This window comes from Myotis davidii, unplaced genomic scaffold, assembly GCF_000327345.1.
Source record: "Myotis davidii unplaced genomic scaffold, ASM32734v1 scaffold370, whole genome shotgun sequence".
In the NCBI taxonomy this organism is placed as follows: domain Eukaryota; kingdom Metazoa; phylum Chordata; class Mammalia; order Chiroptera; family Vespertilionidae; genus Myotis; species Myotis davidii.
In genome coordinates this window covers 10,897,425-10,913,054 of record NW_006288615.1, presented here as the reverse complement: position 1 = coordinate 10,913,054, position 15,630 = coordinate 10,897,425, and positions in this window count along the sequence as shown.

Genomic DNA, 15,630 nt, shown 5'->3' with positions numbered 1-15,630 from the left:
GAGTTCTGTGAGCTACGCCAGACCTTTCCCACGGATTCGTTTTCTGGTCAGTTTAGCCAATGTGTCGGTTTTATTCCAGATATAGCTTGTGCATCGTGTGTGTGTGTGTGTGTGTGTGTGTGTGTGTGTGTGTGCTGGAGGGATAAAGACTGTGTCTTCTGTTTGAAAAGGCCTCTTTAGCCCTGGATGTTCTCATACAGAGACCTATACCACTTATTAAATACTAGCAACTTAATAATTGATTGAGTGTCTAGAACCTCTGGCAGTGGTTTCTGCTAAAAGGGTGATGAGCAAACATTTCTAAAACAACAATGCCATTGGTTCCATGAAATATTATTTTCAAGTTACTCTTTGTGTCTGTGAAGTGAGAATAAGTCAGTCTTCAACCTAGCTGAGACTTCAAATAAGTAGTCAAATGACAAATCAGTGAATACATATGAACTTGCAACTTCTTAAAAAGATATGGTCTAGGAATGACAGGTTTTGTGCTATTATTCATTCAGAAATTATAAGAATGATAGTAATTTGTAATCCCAAGACTCAGAGTTCACAATTAATAATTTGTATAGTCACTAAAATTTTTCTAAAGGCAGCAATATGTATTTGCTGTTCTGATTACAGAATCACATGAAGGTTTGAGAGTCATGTAAGCTCACAGTTTATATTCATGCAGAAATTTCCTTGGTATTTAAATAGTCTTAATCTAGAGGCCAATTTACAACTGGCGAGTATTTGGTTCTCCAAGAAAACAAAAGGGCAGGAAACCAAAGACTGTGGGTGTGGAGGAATGAGCTTAGTCCAGGGATGTGGACAGAGTTTAGAGCAGCCAGAGGCCAGTGTAGGGGTGGAGCAGTAGGCAGGAGTTACATCCTAAATGACTCAGATATTTGAAATTTACCTTGGAATTAGTGAAGATCCTTAGAAGGAATGCCAACAGCAGGAGCCATTAATAGATCTGCTTTCTTGAAATCTGATTCATTAGCAATGTGGGAGAAGGTGGAGATGGAGGGCGGAGCAAGACCACAAGAAAGTTACTCCATTTCCACAGTGTAGCAGCAATACTAAGGCCAAAAAACAAGACTATAGAATCACCGAGTAAGGGAAAAAAGAGACCTTGCTGGGTGTATGTGAGAGCAGAGCGTGAAAAAGGCCGCCTTACTAAAGCTATGTGGTTGGTTGTTACCCTGCGCTTAATCACAGAAGCAAAAGGGAGCTGCCGTAGCGACCACTCTAAAACTTACTCTCTCAGCCAGAAACCTGACTAATGACACTGGGAGGAAAAGGCAGTGGGTTAAACTCACATCTTGCCTAGACCATGTGGACCAAGAATTATCTGCATCAAAATCTCAGAGGGGACTGGCCTGGATACTGGCATTGTAACAAGCACCCAAGATGATTTTTATGCCCAGTAAATATTATTGATAACCACTATGGCAAGACTTACCATCTCAGCTCTCCCAGAGTATTAGAGAAGGATAGAAAATAAATAATCCAATTTTATATGTGTTTATTCTGTATGTTTCATGCCTTGCTAAATACTGTTTGCTCTTTTAGATTACATCCACACACAGGAGAACAGGAGGCAGGGAAGGAAAAATGGGAGGGAGGGAGGGAGGGAGGGAATAAAAGATGGTCTTCAGAGTACATTGCTGTAAATATTTTGTTGAGGACCTAACATCCTATAAAAGGATACATGTCCACAGGAGTTACTGTAACAAGTATTAAGTGTCACTGCCACTTACTGAAGCTTTTACTAAAAGCTTTCTGTGGTAGTGTGGAGTCAGCCTGTCCCTATACTTTGGAAATATTTTCAGGTTGTAATGATGTAGAGATTAGATTTTTTATTTCTTCCATCAATCGAATGCCAGGGAGAGCCCTTTGCACCAGATAGAATCCATAAAAACAAATTTCAAATTAAAAATATGGAGTCCTTAGTTCCACACCCTCTCCATGTTAAACACCATATTTTTTTATGAAGACCACCAAGTCCTTTACCTCTACACTGCTCCAACATGCATTAGCCAAAACCACATTGCCATAACAATTCCCTGTGTTCCTTTATCTCTCTTTCTCGGTTTCCTATTCCTACTGACCCTCAGGCCACCTTTCACTGCCTCTTGACTGTTACAATTATGGTGATCTATGCCTGACCCAGACAATTGCTCCTCAGTATTTCCAGTCCCTCCAGCCCACATCCCTGTTCCTGGAGCCTCACTGACAGCTTCAGTGTTCTGTCTGTGGTCATGTCCGAAGTAGTGCAGGAGGGAGGGCTTGTGGGACAGAGTTTATAAAGTCTACAATCATGCACATAACGTCCTAGGGCTTCACATTCACTCACCACTCACTGGCTGACTCACTCAGAGCAACTTCCAGTCCTGCAAGCTCCATTCATGCTAAGCGCCCTGTATCGGTGTACTATTTTTAATTTTGTATGTCATTTTTTACTGTACCTTTTCTATATTGAGATATATCTGATATATAAATACTACCATTGTGTTATAATTGCTTACAGTATTCAGTAAAGTAACATGCTGTATGGATTTGTAGCCAGGAGCAATTGGCTATTCTATATAGGCGCATAAGCAAGACCACCTAGGTCTGTGTAAATGCACTCTTATGTTCACATGACAAAATCACCTAATGACTCGTTTCTCAGAATGTATCTCAGTTATTAAGCGACACATGACTGTATTGTTAGAACCACAATAGGACCCAAGTCAGTCCTCCCTTAATCTTTTATTGCCTTTATATTTGCAATTGTAAATGGTTTTGTAATGTTGTTCTAGATATTCTAAACATAATTGATTTTAACAATAAATTGGCAATAGAGCTCATTTCAGAGCCTTTTAGCTGTAAGTGGAAATTCATAAAAGGAGAATTAAGAAATGTGGAAAAGTGATTTAATCTTACAAATGTATGGTCTAAAATAAAATTCCACATCACAAAACAATTATCTCCAGTGATTTAAAAGGGTAAATTTTAAGGCCTGACTATTTCATTCTTACCTGGTGAGAAAATGTTGACCACTCCACATGGACAGTGTTTAAAACAGAAAACATATTCAACATCTGTTCCACCTCAATTGGAAAGAGATATTGAAAGTATTTTTATGCTTTTTAGATTGCTTTGTATTATCGAGGGACTCCATTTTTACTACATATAACTACCTATTTAAAGTGCTGAATAGCATTCTAGAGGAATTAGGCTGTAGTTGAAAATATGAGAATTTCAATAGATGTAAAAACCTGGCTTAGTTTCTTTGCTATTGTAATAGAGTAATGCCAGATCATTTTAAGTTAACAGAGCAAAGTATTTTTAGAAGTTACTAGACCTTAAATAGATTCTAAAGCAGTAGAAATAAGATTTGAGAACTTCAGAAAATGAAGAGATTCTCATTTACAGCTTTGTCATGATGTGAAAGCCTTAGAAGAATTTTTGACTTATTATGATTTTTTAAAACAATAAACCTTTTACTGAGTATAAGATGAGCTTGACAAAGAAAACTTACTTCAAGAGTAATAGTTGATTTTTCTGTAACATTACTGTGAGCATTCATGTCTAACTCCCTTCTTCCCAGTTGACTAGTGAGCTGGAAAATAGAATATAAAAGTCGGGAAAGCTATGTCAAGTAGAAATTAGAAGAATGAGATTCACGTCCAACAACTTTGAGAAGTTTCTGCAATTGCAAGCAAGAATATATCTAAGGAAGAGAAGGACAATTTGTGAATCCCCTCCTGTGAAGTTATAGCTATCTGGGTAAGCGACTACAAGAGACCCCCGACATCCTCCCACCCCCACACAACCCATTACCACCAAATCATCTCTAACTCATAAGGGCAAAGGCTGGAGGCAAGTACCCATGTGACTGTGTCCGCATTAGCTAGGGAACCCTTGGCTGTGCTTATTCCCCCACCCCCATACAGACACCTTTGATGTGGGTGAGCACATCAAAGAGCTGACATACGGCTGTAGTTGCCTTTCATCAAGAGGAAGTAAGGAAAGACAGGCACAAGAGATAAATGAAGCTTGGAGTTGACTACCCTGGCAGATTTCTGGCTGCCGTATCAAGGAAGGAAAAGATGCCCTCAACCAAAATAATGCTTTCTGCTGCAGGTGCCTCAGCCTCAGGTGCCATCCAGACTGGTCCCAGAGAAGTGAGATTCTGAAGTAGCAAAGTAACATAATAGTAATTCTAATTTCTTTTCTTTTATCTAGTTCTGTCCAATTAGAGTGAGAATCCAAAAACTCTTACAAAACCAACCTCTGTTCCTGCCTAGACAGTGGTCAGCAAACTCATTAGTCAACAGAGCCAAATATCAACAGTACAACGATTGAAATTTCTTTTGAAAGCCAAATTTTTTAAACTTAAACTATATAGGTAGGTACATTGTTATTAACTTAATTAGGGTACTCCTAAAGCTTAGGAAGAGCCACACTCAAGGGGCCAAAGAGCCGCATGTGGCTCGCGAGCCGCAGTTTGCCGACCACAGGCCTAGACAGTAATAGGCCTTTCTCTGCAGTGATTGTGATGATGATGATGACGATGATGATGGTGATGATGGTAACAGTGATTATAATGGCAACTACCATTTATTGAGCAATTACCGTTTACACAAAATTGTGCTAAACTCTTTCTTATGTTATTTCTGTTAATCATAACAGTTCTTATAAGGTAGGTGCCATTATTAGGAATATTTTATAAATAAGGAATCTGAGTATATAGAGAGAATTGCTAACTTGCTCACACTCATATATCTCGAGAGAAACAGAGTTAGAATTTGCTACTGCTTTAAAAAATCACCACCAACGTAGTGGCTCAAACAATACAAATGTATTATCTTATAATTCTGTAGGTCAGAAGTCTGACATGCGGCTCCCAGGGCTAATAGCAAGGTGTCCACAGGGCTGCATTTCTTTCCGAAGGCTCCAAGGGAGGATCCATTGCCTTGCCTTTTCCATTTGCTAGAAGCTGTCAGCATTCTTTAGTTCAGGGGCCCCTCTCTCCATCTTCAAAGCCTGCAGCCTTACATTTCTTTGACCATCTTCTTTAGACATCTCCCTCTGACTTCCTTCTTCTGCCTCCTTCTTATTTAAGGAGGTGAGGCAGGTTGCCATGTAGATCTCAGAAGAAAGAGAGTTTCAGGCAAGTGCGGAAGCCAGGCTTGGCCCCTAGGCAGGAACATAACTGGAGGCCACGTGGCTGGAGGGCAGGGAGCAATGGGAACAGTGAGAGATAAAGTGAGAACTGATGGGAGGAGGGGATCAGGGCAGGGCTGGTGAGTTACTGTCAGGCCTACAGTTCTTGGTTTGTGTAACTGTTTTCTTGTTGCTTATTTTTTCCTCCACTTACCACTGTATCAGAAGCATTTCCCATATCATTTCATCCTTTTCTGCATCAGGTACACGTCATGATAGAGAGAAAATAGTTCCCCAGGTGCTGCCAATGGAGCATAACCAGCCTTCTATAAAAGAGAATCGGGAAAGATACAAACCAGATAGACTCTAGTTTTTCAATCCCCCTTCTTTATCACAGTTTATTTCCATTCATCCTTTCCCATCCCCATTGTCACATACAGGTGCTTAGAGGAGGGACAAAACGGGGACTTAATATTTTATTTTTTCATTGATAGTCTTTTTTTTAATTTGGATGTAGAAGAGACAGTATTTAACATAGAAACTGCAAAGAGTTTCAGACACTGCAGCCATCATGTGTAAGGAAGATTCTGTCCAAGAAGTTGTTAGAATATGAGCACAATAATGGTTAATATAACAGATGCCATGCTATCCATGTGTTCACCCTCCTGTGAAGGTATGTGGCTAGAACTGGAATTTGATCCCAAGGTGACTACTTAAAACCATGTAATTCTGAGACACATACTCCTTCCATAACAGCTTTCAGAAAGTCTGTCCTCGCCCCAGAAGATAGTTAGAATTGATCTGTCTCACACCAGTGTTTCATACCTCTGTGCTAACTATTCTGAGCGCTTTACTCGTTTTTCCAAAACTATTGTCAGTATCCTCTGTATAGGCAATAAATAGAAACCAGAGCCTGCTCATTACTATGAAATGCTTTCATGATCTCACATTATTATTTCTTTTTAGAGGCAGCCAGCTAAAATGTGTTCTTGAAATGTGGCAATTAAACAACAGATTCAAATTTCCCTTTTTGCTTTCAAGTGACTAGTTAATTAGATGATTTACTATTTAAATACTACCCAACCGATGAGACTGTTCATTATATTTATTTCCAGTGTAAATATACTAGTAAACTTTTAAAAAGCTTAGAATAAATACTAGTAACATAAAATTAAATGCACTCATTTCATTTCCCGTCATTTTGCCAATTTCTTATTAGATGTGTTCCTATGCGGAAGCACAGCTAATCAATTGAATTAATTCTCTCACGTCTTTATCCTTTATCCTTTACGGGAATAGTCATTTTCATGAATGAAATATTTCAGATTTTCTTATAGTTGATAGCCGTGTCACATTTAGACAATAATTTCCCCTATAGTGCTTGCTATCCAAGCTGTCTAACTTGATATACTCACTATTGAAAACACACCTTTGGTTCCTATAGGTCCATATGTTATTTCATTGATATAAATGCATGAATTTTAGTAAACTTAAACTCCTACTTCTAGGAGGCAGAATTATTTTTAGTTACATAGAGTAGATATTCTCCTTTTCCCTCATTTTTTCTTCTAAACCATTTCTCCTTCAGCAATGCCTGCTTCTTTAAATTGCATCTTATCAGCCTTTCTTCTGCCTTTTTGCCATCATCTATCAACTCCTGGCAACTGATCTCCCTACATGGATCCCATGGTTACCAGTTACTGTAATGCATGGCTCACTGTGATCTTCATTCTGCTGACTTATCCACAGCAGTGACCCATCCCATGTCTGACCTCTCAGTTCCTTGGTTGCCCCCCTCCTCAAAAGCTTGTTTTCCTCCCAAACTGCACTACCTTGAAAAAATCTGTTTCAAGCTCCCCCTCTTTGACCTCCAATCTTTTCAATTTTGTTACTTTTTGTTTTTGTTGTTAATCCTCACCTGAGAATATTTTTCCATTGATTTTTAGAGTGGAAGGGAGGGGGAGAGACAGAGAGAAACATGGATGTGAGAGAGACACATGTGCCTCTCCTGGGCCAGGTGACCAGAATTGAAACCGAGACCCTTCAGTCTACAGGCCGATGCACTATCCACTGAGCCAAACCTGCTCGGGCTCAATTCTGTTACTTTCTACTTACATTCTAACCTCTGTATGACCACTCCTGGACCTCCACTCCACTCCACTATTTTTCACGTTCAGTCACCTCCAAGTCCCCATGTCCTTCCTCACCCAGCTTAAATTTTGAAAAGAGATAAACAGAAATTTTGAAAACAATATATTAAGTGAAAGAAGACAGACACAGAAGGACAAATATTGTATGGTTTCATTGATATAAAATATCCAGAATAGGTAAAGCAATAGAGACAGAAAGCAAGTTAGTGGTTTCCAGGGCCTGGTGGAATGGGGGAGGGGGAGTGCCTGTTGGGTGTAGAGTTTCTTTCTGGAGTGGTGACATGTTCTGGAACTAGATAGAGGTGATCGTTACACAACTTTGTGAATAGACTAAACATCGCTGAACTGTACATTTTAAAAGAATGAATATTATGCATGTGAGTTACATCTCAATAAAAAGGTGTCTTCTTTATAAATCGGGACATTTTCTGCACCAGCTCCTGAAGTGAGCCACACCCTCGATTTATTTTTCCTGGTGGGTGACACTTGGGTTACTGAGTCCAGAGGCTTCCAAATAAAGCAGTGGCTCTAATAGCTCAAAGATAAAATAAAGGATAAGGGATGGTGATTTTTGACTCGTCACATCAACAAAATGATGGTTAGTAAATTGTTGGATTAAATACCTGAGAAGAGGAAAGCCCAGATTATATCAGTGACTCTTGTTCCCCCTTCCCTTCCCCTTCTCCCCTCTCACACCCCAGTTACAGACTCCAGGGGGACACTTCTGTGGCAAAGTAAATACTTCTGCCAGGAGCTGCAAGAGGGCATGGAGCACTTTCTTTGGTGCTCTATTTCCTTACTGATTTATTCAGTTCAAATTACGTATCTGATCTCTTAGCTACAAAGCAAATGCAACCCGGCCCGGGGATGCTGGAAAGTGTTAATCAGGAAAATGACAGAGGGAAGGAGAAGAAATTTAGCAAATACACTTAAGTTTGTATGAAGAAAAGTAATAAAACTCTACCTAAGCATCTGCGCTTTAGGAGAGCTGCGTATACTTTATTATGAAGCAAAAGTCATGAGGCAGCAGAGAATACACTAGTGATGGCGTGTGTTTACCAGAATGGGATGAATTGCCTGAGAAAGAAAGGTTACATGTGTTAATAAACCATCATAAGATTATTTTACTATTTTCCCTCAGGGAAAGATTTTTCAGTATCCTACTGAGTATAAAGGATTTCCTGTTTTTGTTCACTGTTTCGGAGACCTTGTATGTTTTTATCTAATGGAAAAATAACACTCTTTAAAAAGTATAAACTATTGTATAAACTCTGAGCCTTTTCCCTACTGGGCCTTAGCATGTGTAATTTGTAGCACTGTCATCAAACTGCTGGAATTTCCCCTCCTAATTTTCAGCAGACATTAGTAACCATAGAGATGTTCTGGGTAATTGTTACATTGGAATTTTGTCCCTTTCATACAATATTTTTCTATAATGATAATGCACCTAGTTACAATGCCCAACCTATTTATTTCAAGTTTCTTCAGGAGGCATTTTTCCCTTAGAAGAAAAATAATCTTTGTGAGTCATTGTAGCCATAAAATTTTGATAGTTGCTTATAAGGTGGTCAACATGATTTAGTAAGTTATTTAACAGTGTTTAGTTTTGGGTTGTCTATAAGGAATTATGACAATGGTTAAACACTGAAGGCACTGAAATCACAATATAGAACTAATCTTAAAAAGTAGGGAAATGAGAATTTATTCAGAACACTGCTAAAAAGTTCCATATTCAGCAATTAAGACATATGGTCAGTATCCTTAAGCCCGGGTTGCAGGCTCAATCCCCAGTAGGGAGCATGCAGGAGGCAGCGAATCAATGATTCTCTCTCATTATTGATGTTCCTCTCTGAAATCAATAAAAATATATTTTTAAAAAAGAATGGATAATGAAGGTTTATTTGCTCTAGAGGCCCGGTGCATAGATTCGTGCCTATTGAAAGGAAATTAATTAGAAGGTGACCTGTGGGGCGGGACTGGGTGAGACGGCTGGACACACCCTGGAGCCAACCTACTGCGGTCCCTCCTTGGCCGGCCGCACTTGGGGAGGCCCCAGGGCTCGAAGGGCATCTGAGGAGTGAGTGGGGTCCCTCTGGCAGGTGGGGTCCCTTTGCCTGGCTTGTGGGCATCGGGCAAAAACCAGGAGTCCAACATCCCCTGAGGGGTTCTGGAATGCAAGAGGGCACTCTGCAAAGTTGCTGTCGCTTGGCAGCTCCTGTATTGAGTGTCTTCCCCTGGTGGTCAGTGTGTGTCATAGCTACCAGCTGGTCGGCCTGTTGGCCAGTCAGCTGGTCGCTTAAGCTTTTATTTATATAGACTCGAGGCCCGGTGCACAAAATTCATGCATGGGGGGGTCTCCTCAGCCCAGCCTCCACCTTCTCCAATCCGGGACCCCTTGGGGGATGTCTGACTGCCAGTTTAGGCCTGATCCTTGGACCATTGGCTCATAATCCAAGACCATTGACTCCTAACTGTTCACCTGCCTACCTGCTTGATTGCCCCTAACTGCCCCCCCTCCCCCACAGGCCTGGTTGCCCCACGCAGCCTGTTCTGTCATCTGTTCGGTTGCAATGGTCACTTAGGCCTTTATATATATAGATGACCAGAAATCCTTCTAATGTTGACAGAAAAGATCAGGCATTGCCAGGTCTCATTGCATCATGTTGATGTAATAACCTATGATAAATGATGACAGTATAATATTCGTGTTAAATATTTTGTGAGCCATAATCACAGTTCTTTAAGCACCTAGGAAATAAGAGGCTACAGTAATTCAAGACATCAATGATATTATTATTTATACCAGAAGTCCGGTGCACAAAAATTCATGCACTCAGGGGCGGGAGGGTTCCTCAGCCCAGCCTGCCCCCTCCCACAGTCCAGGACCCCTTGGGGGATGTCCACCTCCCAGCTTAGGCCCACTCCCCTGGGCCCACTCCCCTGGGCCTAAGCTGGCACTCAGACATCCTTCTGGCATCCCAGGAGCCCTCAGGGGAAGTCCAACTAACAGCCATTAGTCTGACATCCTTAGCTCTGCCACAGAGGCAGGAGAGACTCCTGCCACCACCACAGCTGGCCAGCCATGAGGCAGCTTCTGGCTGAATGGCGCTCCCCCTGTGGAAGTGCCCTGACCACTAGGGGGCAGCTCCTGCATTGAACGTCTGCCCCCTGGTGCTCAGTGCATGTCATAGCAAGTGGTCGTTTCCAGTTATTCCACCATTAGGGTCAATTTGCATATTACCCTTTTATTGTATAGGATAATTATCATTTCTCACACTTTCTGCTGTTTTATCTTTTTAGGTATGACTCATCCTATTATTTTTTGATTTGCAATTTTAATACCATATCAGATATGTGGTCCTTTGAAAATAAAGAATAAGCAAGATATATTCAAGGAAAATATCCCTAAAGTAGAACACTATATGGTATTATGGGAGGTTTGAAAATTATTTCTTAACGTTTTCTTCAGACATTTAAATCTATCTAAATGTAAAGTTTTGCTCTGGGTTATTTAATACTGTATGTTTAGTCCTCTGGTTCTTATTTGATAATTTACTTTTATTTTACTTACATTTTTCTCCTTCTTCCCAATACCCTCTCCCACTCCCCTCATACTCATGGACTCCACCCTATTTGCAATATGGGTCTTAAATATGCACTTATCCCTGTTGTACTGTTTTGTGGGAGGGTATTTTTAAATTTGTATATGGGAATCCATGGTTATAAGGAAAATGGATAATTAATTCCAATAAATAAAATACCAGTTTGCTTTCAGAAATATCTGTGCTGATTTATATTGCTAACAGCAGTATCTGAGAATTTTTCTCCCTTCTCATCTTTACCAACATTTGTTATTAAATAGATTTCTTATTTTTGCCATTCTGGCTGATGTGAAGTGATACCTCATTATTGTTTAATTCTGTCTTTATCTGATGTGTGCTCTTGTTAGCCATTATGTCTTTTCTTCCTCATTCTATAAACTGCTTGTTCATCTATTTTGCCTGCTTTATTCTTATTGATTTATAAATGTCTTTCTTAGTATGACATTTGTTGATTTTGTCTATAATGGTTTTCATTAGATAGAAATCTTTAATTTTTATGCAATAAAATCCATCTTCTTTTTGCCTAAGAGTTTATATTTTGAGTTTCATTTAAAAAGTTTTTTTTCTATGCCTGGGTCACAAATGGTTTTTTTTACATTTAAAAAAAAATATTTTTATTTTTAACACATATGGTTTTAATCTACTACCTATGCTATGATAACGTACAAGTTTAGCTTTACTTTTCTTCATCTAGTGAGCCTATTTTCCAAATGACATTTATGAGTAATCCTTTCCCCATTGCTTTGTAGTGCTATGTTTGACCTCAAAACCCAATTCCTGTCCATTGACTTGCTTGTCTGCTCCTGAGTCCATACCTGGTGATTTTTATCACTACAGCCTCGGTTATGTCTTAATATCTGGTAGAGAAAGTCTTTCCCTTCCCACACCTTCATGCTCTCTTTATTTTCCTTTTCAAAGCTGAGTTAGGTATTTAGGGACTTTTATTCTTTCATATAAATTTTAGAATGAGTTTTCCAAGTTCCTCAAAAAAATCTGCTTTTAAATATGTCTCTTAATGACCATTAATGGCAACACATCGCTAGATTTTGATTTAAAATCTGAAAGCTGTTTCCTTAAACCTTTGGAAAATGTTATATTATTCTATTCTATATTCGCGTGTGCTTTTTGAAATCTGATACCAACATGACTTGTTTTCCTTTGTGGGTGAGTGGTCCACTCTTCCCTCTAGAAAGGGGCAAATTTTTGTCTGTCTTCAATATCCATGCATTTATCATAAAGTTTCTGGGTTTAGATTTCTCATTCTCTATGCTTTTATACCCTGAAGCCCTTTCAACCTGAAGTTTTTTCTCTTCTTTCAGTTGGGAAAATTCTTAGATGTCATTTTTAAAAATACTCTTTTCTGTGTCTACTAATGGGACTTTTAAAATATATATATATATTTTAGTGATTTCAGAGAGGAAGGAAGAGGGAGAGAGATAGAAACATCAATGATGAGAGATCATCATTGATCAGTTGCCTCCTGCACACCCCCCACTGGGGATCCAGCCCACAACCTGGGCATGTGCCCTTGACCAGAATCAAACCCAGATCCTTTAGTCCGCAGGCTGATGCTCTATCCACTGAGCCAAGCAGGCTAGGGCCTAAGGGGACTTTTGAAATATGTATTTTTGGTATTTTAATTGCTGATTTTCATATCTCTTGTTTTTTCTCCCTTTTTCCTTTCCAAGTGCTTTTTTTGAAGAATATTCTAGCCTACTTTCCAATACTCCATTTCATTCTTTGGCCATAGCCTTTAGTTATTTATCCATATGTTAACAATTTATTTAAATTCACATTTTCATATCAAGTATGCCTTCTTATTTGTAAGTTCTTATTGGTATACGAAAGAGGCCTGGTGCATGAAATTTGTGCACAAGGGGGTGGGGGCTGTCCCTCAGCCCGGCCTGCACCCTCTCCAATCTGGGACCCCTTGGGGGATGTCTGACTGCCAGTTTAGGCCCGATCCCACAGGGCAGTCAGACATCCCCTTCACAATCCAGGACCACTGGCTCCTAACCAGTCATCTGCCTGCCTGCCTGATCTCCCCTAACTGCCTCTGCTGGCCAGCCTGATCATCCCCTAACTGCTCCCCTGCTGACCTGATCACCCCGAACTGCCCTCCCCTGCTGGCCTGATCTCACCCCTAACTGCTTGCTCCCCTGCCAGCCTGATCACCCCTAACTGCCCTCCCCTGCCATCCTATTCTCACCTCTAACTGCTTGCTCCCCCATGCTGGCCTGATTGCCCCTAACTGCTCTCCCCTGCTGGCCTGATCATCCCTAACATCTCTGCCTTGGCCCCTGCCACCGTGGTTTTGTCTGTAAGAAAGGCAGAACGACCAGAAGATGTCCGGTTGACCTGGTCTAATTAGCATATTACCCTTTTATTAGCATAGATGATTGTTTCTGCTTTATATTTCCACTGCTCTTTTAATTATTTGAGAATTTTGATTAGTTTTATTTTGAGTAACAAATAAGTAAATAAGTAAATAAAGAAGAGCTCGTTCTGTCTAATATTTGCAGTTGGTTTTGTTGCCTGTATTTTGTAGCAGTTATGCTCTTCAGATGTCTAGTTATTTTTGCCTTTGAACTTGTTTTTCTCTGGTGGTTTGGTAAATATGAAGATCCAGGTCCTAGTTCATGCTGCTCCTATGGGAGAAAGAGGATCCTGGGCAAAGAGCCCATCATGCCATTGTCTGGACTTGACAATTTCTCTTTGCTCTCTCCTAACCAGGCAATCCTTACCCCTTGGTTCAGTCTGGAGGCAAGTTTGGCAATGCTTTGGAGTTTGCCATAATCACCAGGCCCTAACCATTGCCAGGCTCCTGTGCAGCCTGCATGTTATCTGCTGGCCCAGTGGCATAGTGGATAGGCAGGACTATTTTTCTGTACCTTGAGCAATTATGTGGCCGTGACAATGAAAAAAGATTCAGCTTAAAAGCCCTCCACATCTTATTCCACCACCATATTACCGTATTCCTAATCACTTATACTCAATTTTCAAGCATTTCTGTCAATCTTTGTCTACTTTTTGTCATTTAAATCCACTGTATTTACCTCTGGGATAACATCTGGGATAAAATTACAGGAGGATGCCAACATCTAGGCTAATTCTCAACTCTGTTGAATCCATCTATATCCATATTTGTTTTCAAATGATGGATAACATAATAGTACCAACTTCAATCAAATGCTCTCTAAATAGTAGGCCTGTGCTAAGTGTTTTTATATGCATTATATCACCTGGTCCTCTCAGACACTCTAGGAAATAGGCACTTTTATCATCCTAGTTTTACAAATGAGGGAATTGAAGTCTAGATAAAGTAATTTACGTGAGCCAAGGTGCAAATTTAAGCTGTCAGATTCCAAAGTCTATTCCTTTTAGTCTACATGTAGTGCTTTGTTTTAAATTATGTTTGTTCTGGGTAGATGTTACTCATGGTGTCCAAAAATCTCCTAAAGTGTATCCAAAATGTTGTGTTTGTACATTTAAATTATTTTTCCTGGTGATTGAGTCTGTTGTTTTCATTAGATTCTCAAAAGTGTCTATGAGTTTCCACCAGGTGAAGAGCTACTTGAAGTGAAGTCAAAGCTTACCTGGGGGCTTTGGTGCTAAACAGCCAGGAATGCAAAAAATGGTACATAGTGACTTACCCCTGAATCTTTATTGAATGGCCCTCACATTATCTATCCTGGGCCACTATAAACTCAAAAGCCAAGAATTAATATATTTTATTTCTGTTTGCTTTTGTGCTGGTATTTCTATTCCTGGAGCAGTAGAGAACAAGTTTCTTTGAAAATATTATGGGACAGAGGAAGGGGGTTAAATAAAGGATTCTCTCTCAGTAAATGTGTACAATTGTGTTCATCTATTTCAGTGCTCATACAGTGGAAGTTAACTTCAAATTGAGAAGAAAACATTTGAGACAACATCAATCTGGTCTGAAGAATAGATAAAGCAATGTGTTCAGTGGCTTAATGCCTGTGCAGTCATATTCCAGCCCTGGGAATTGTCAATTGGACCTTCTTGAATGCCCAACTGATCCTATTCACTCTAGTCAGAACCTGGTGGATTTTCTATTCAGAGGCCCTCGGGAGATGAAAACACTTCTCAATTGAGAAGAAAACATTTGAGACAACATCAATCTGGTCTGAAGAATAGATAAAGCAATGTGTTCAGTGGCTTAATGCCTGTGCAGTCATATTCCAGCCCTGGGAATTGTCAATTGGACCTTCTTGAATGCCCAACTGATCCTATTCACTCTAGTCAGAACCTGGTGGATTTTCTATTCAGAGGCCTTCTGATATTTCTTCCAGACACTGGAATACTCTATAATGAGGCTTAGGTACAATCTCTCCCAAGTGTCAGAGGCTCAGCTTCAGACCTGACCAGAATGCTCAGGGGTCCTTTGCACCAGGGGTAGCCCTGGTTTGATTTTCCCAAACCCCTTTTCAGAGCAGGAGGATAGTCTATGCTCCAGGGACATCTGAACTCAACTGGCCTCTGGAAACAGACAAATATACATACTGGTCAATTAGATTGACCTATGCTCTTCTGAAGTAAGCTCTAAAGCATATACTTCATTTAAAAATACATATATGGTAGACATGTAATACTCTTAAAAGTGTAGTTCATGTCATGGGAGGGCGGCATGCAGTTTCTTGGATGGAAATAGAGTACAGTATGCTGTCTGTAAAATGAGAAATGAGCTAGTTTCATATTTCAGAAATTGAGAAGGTAGA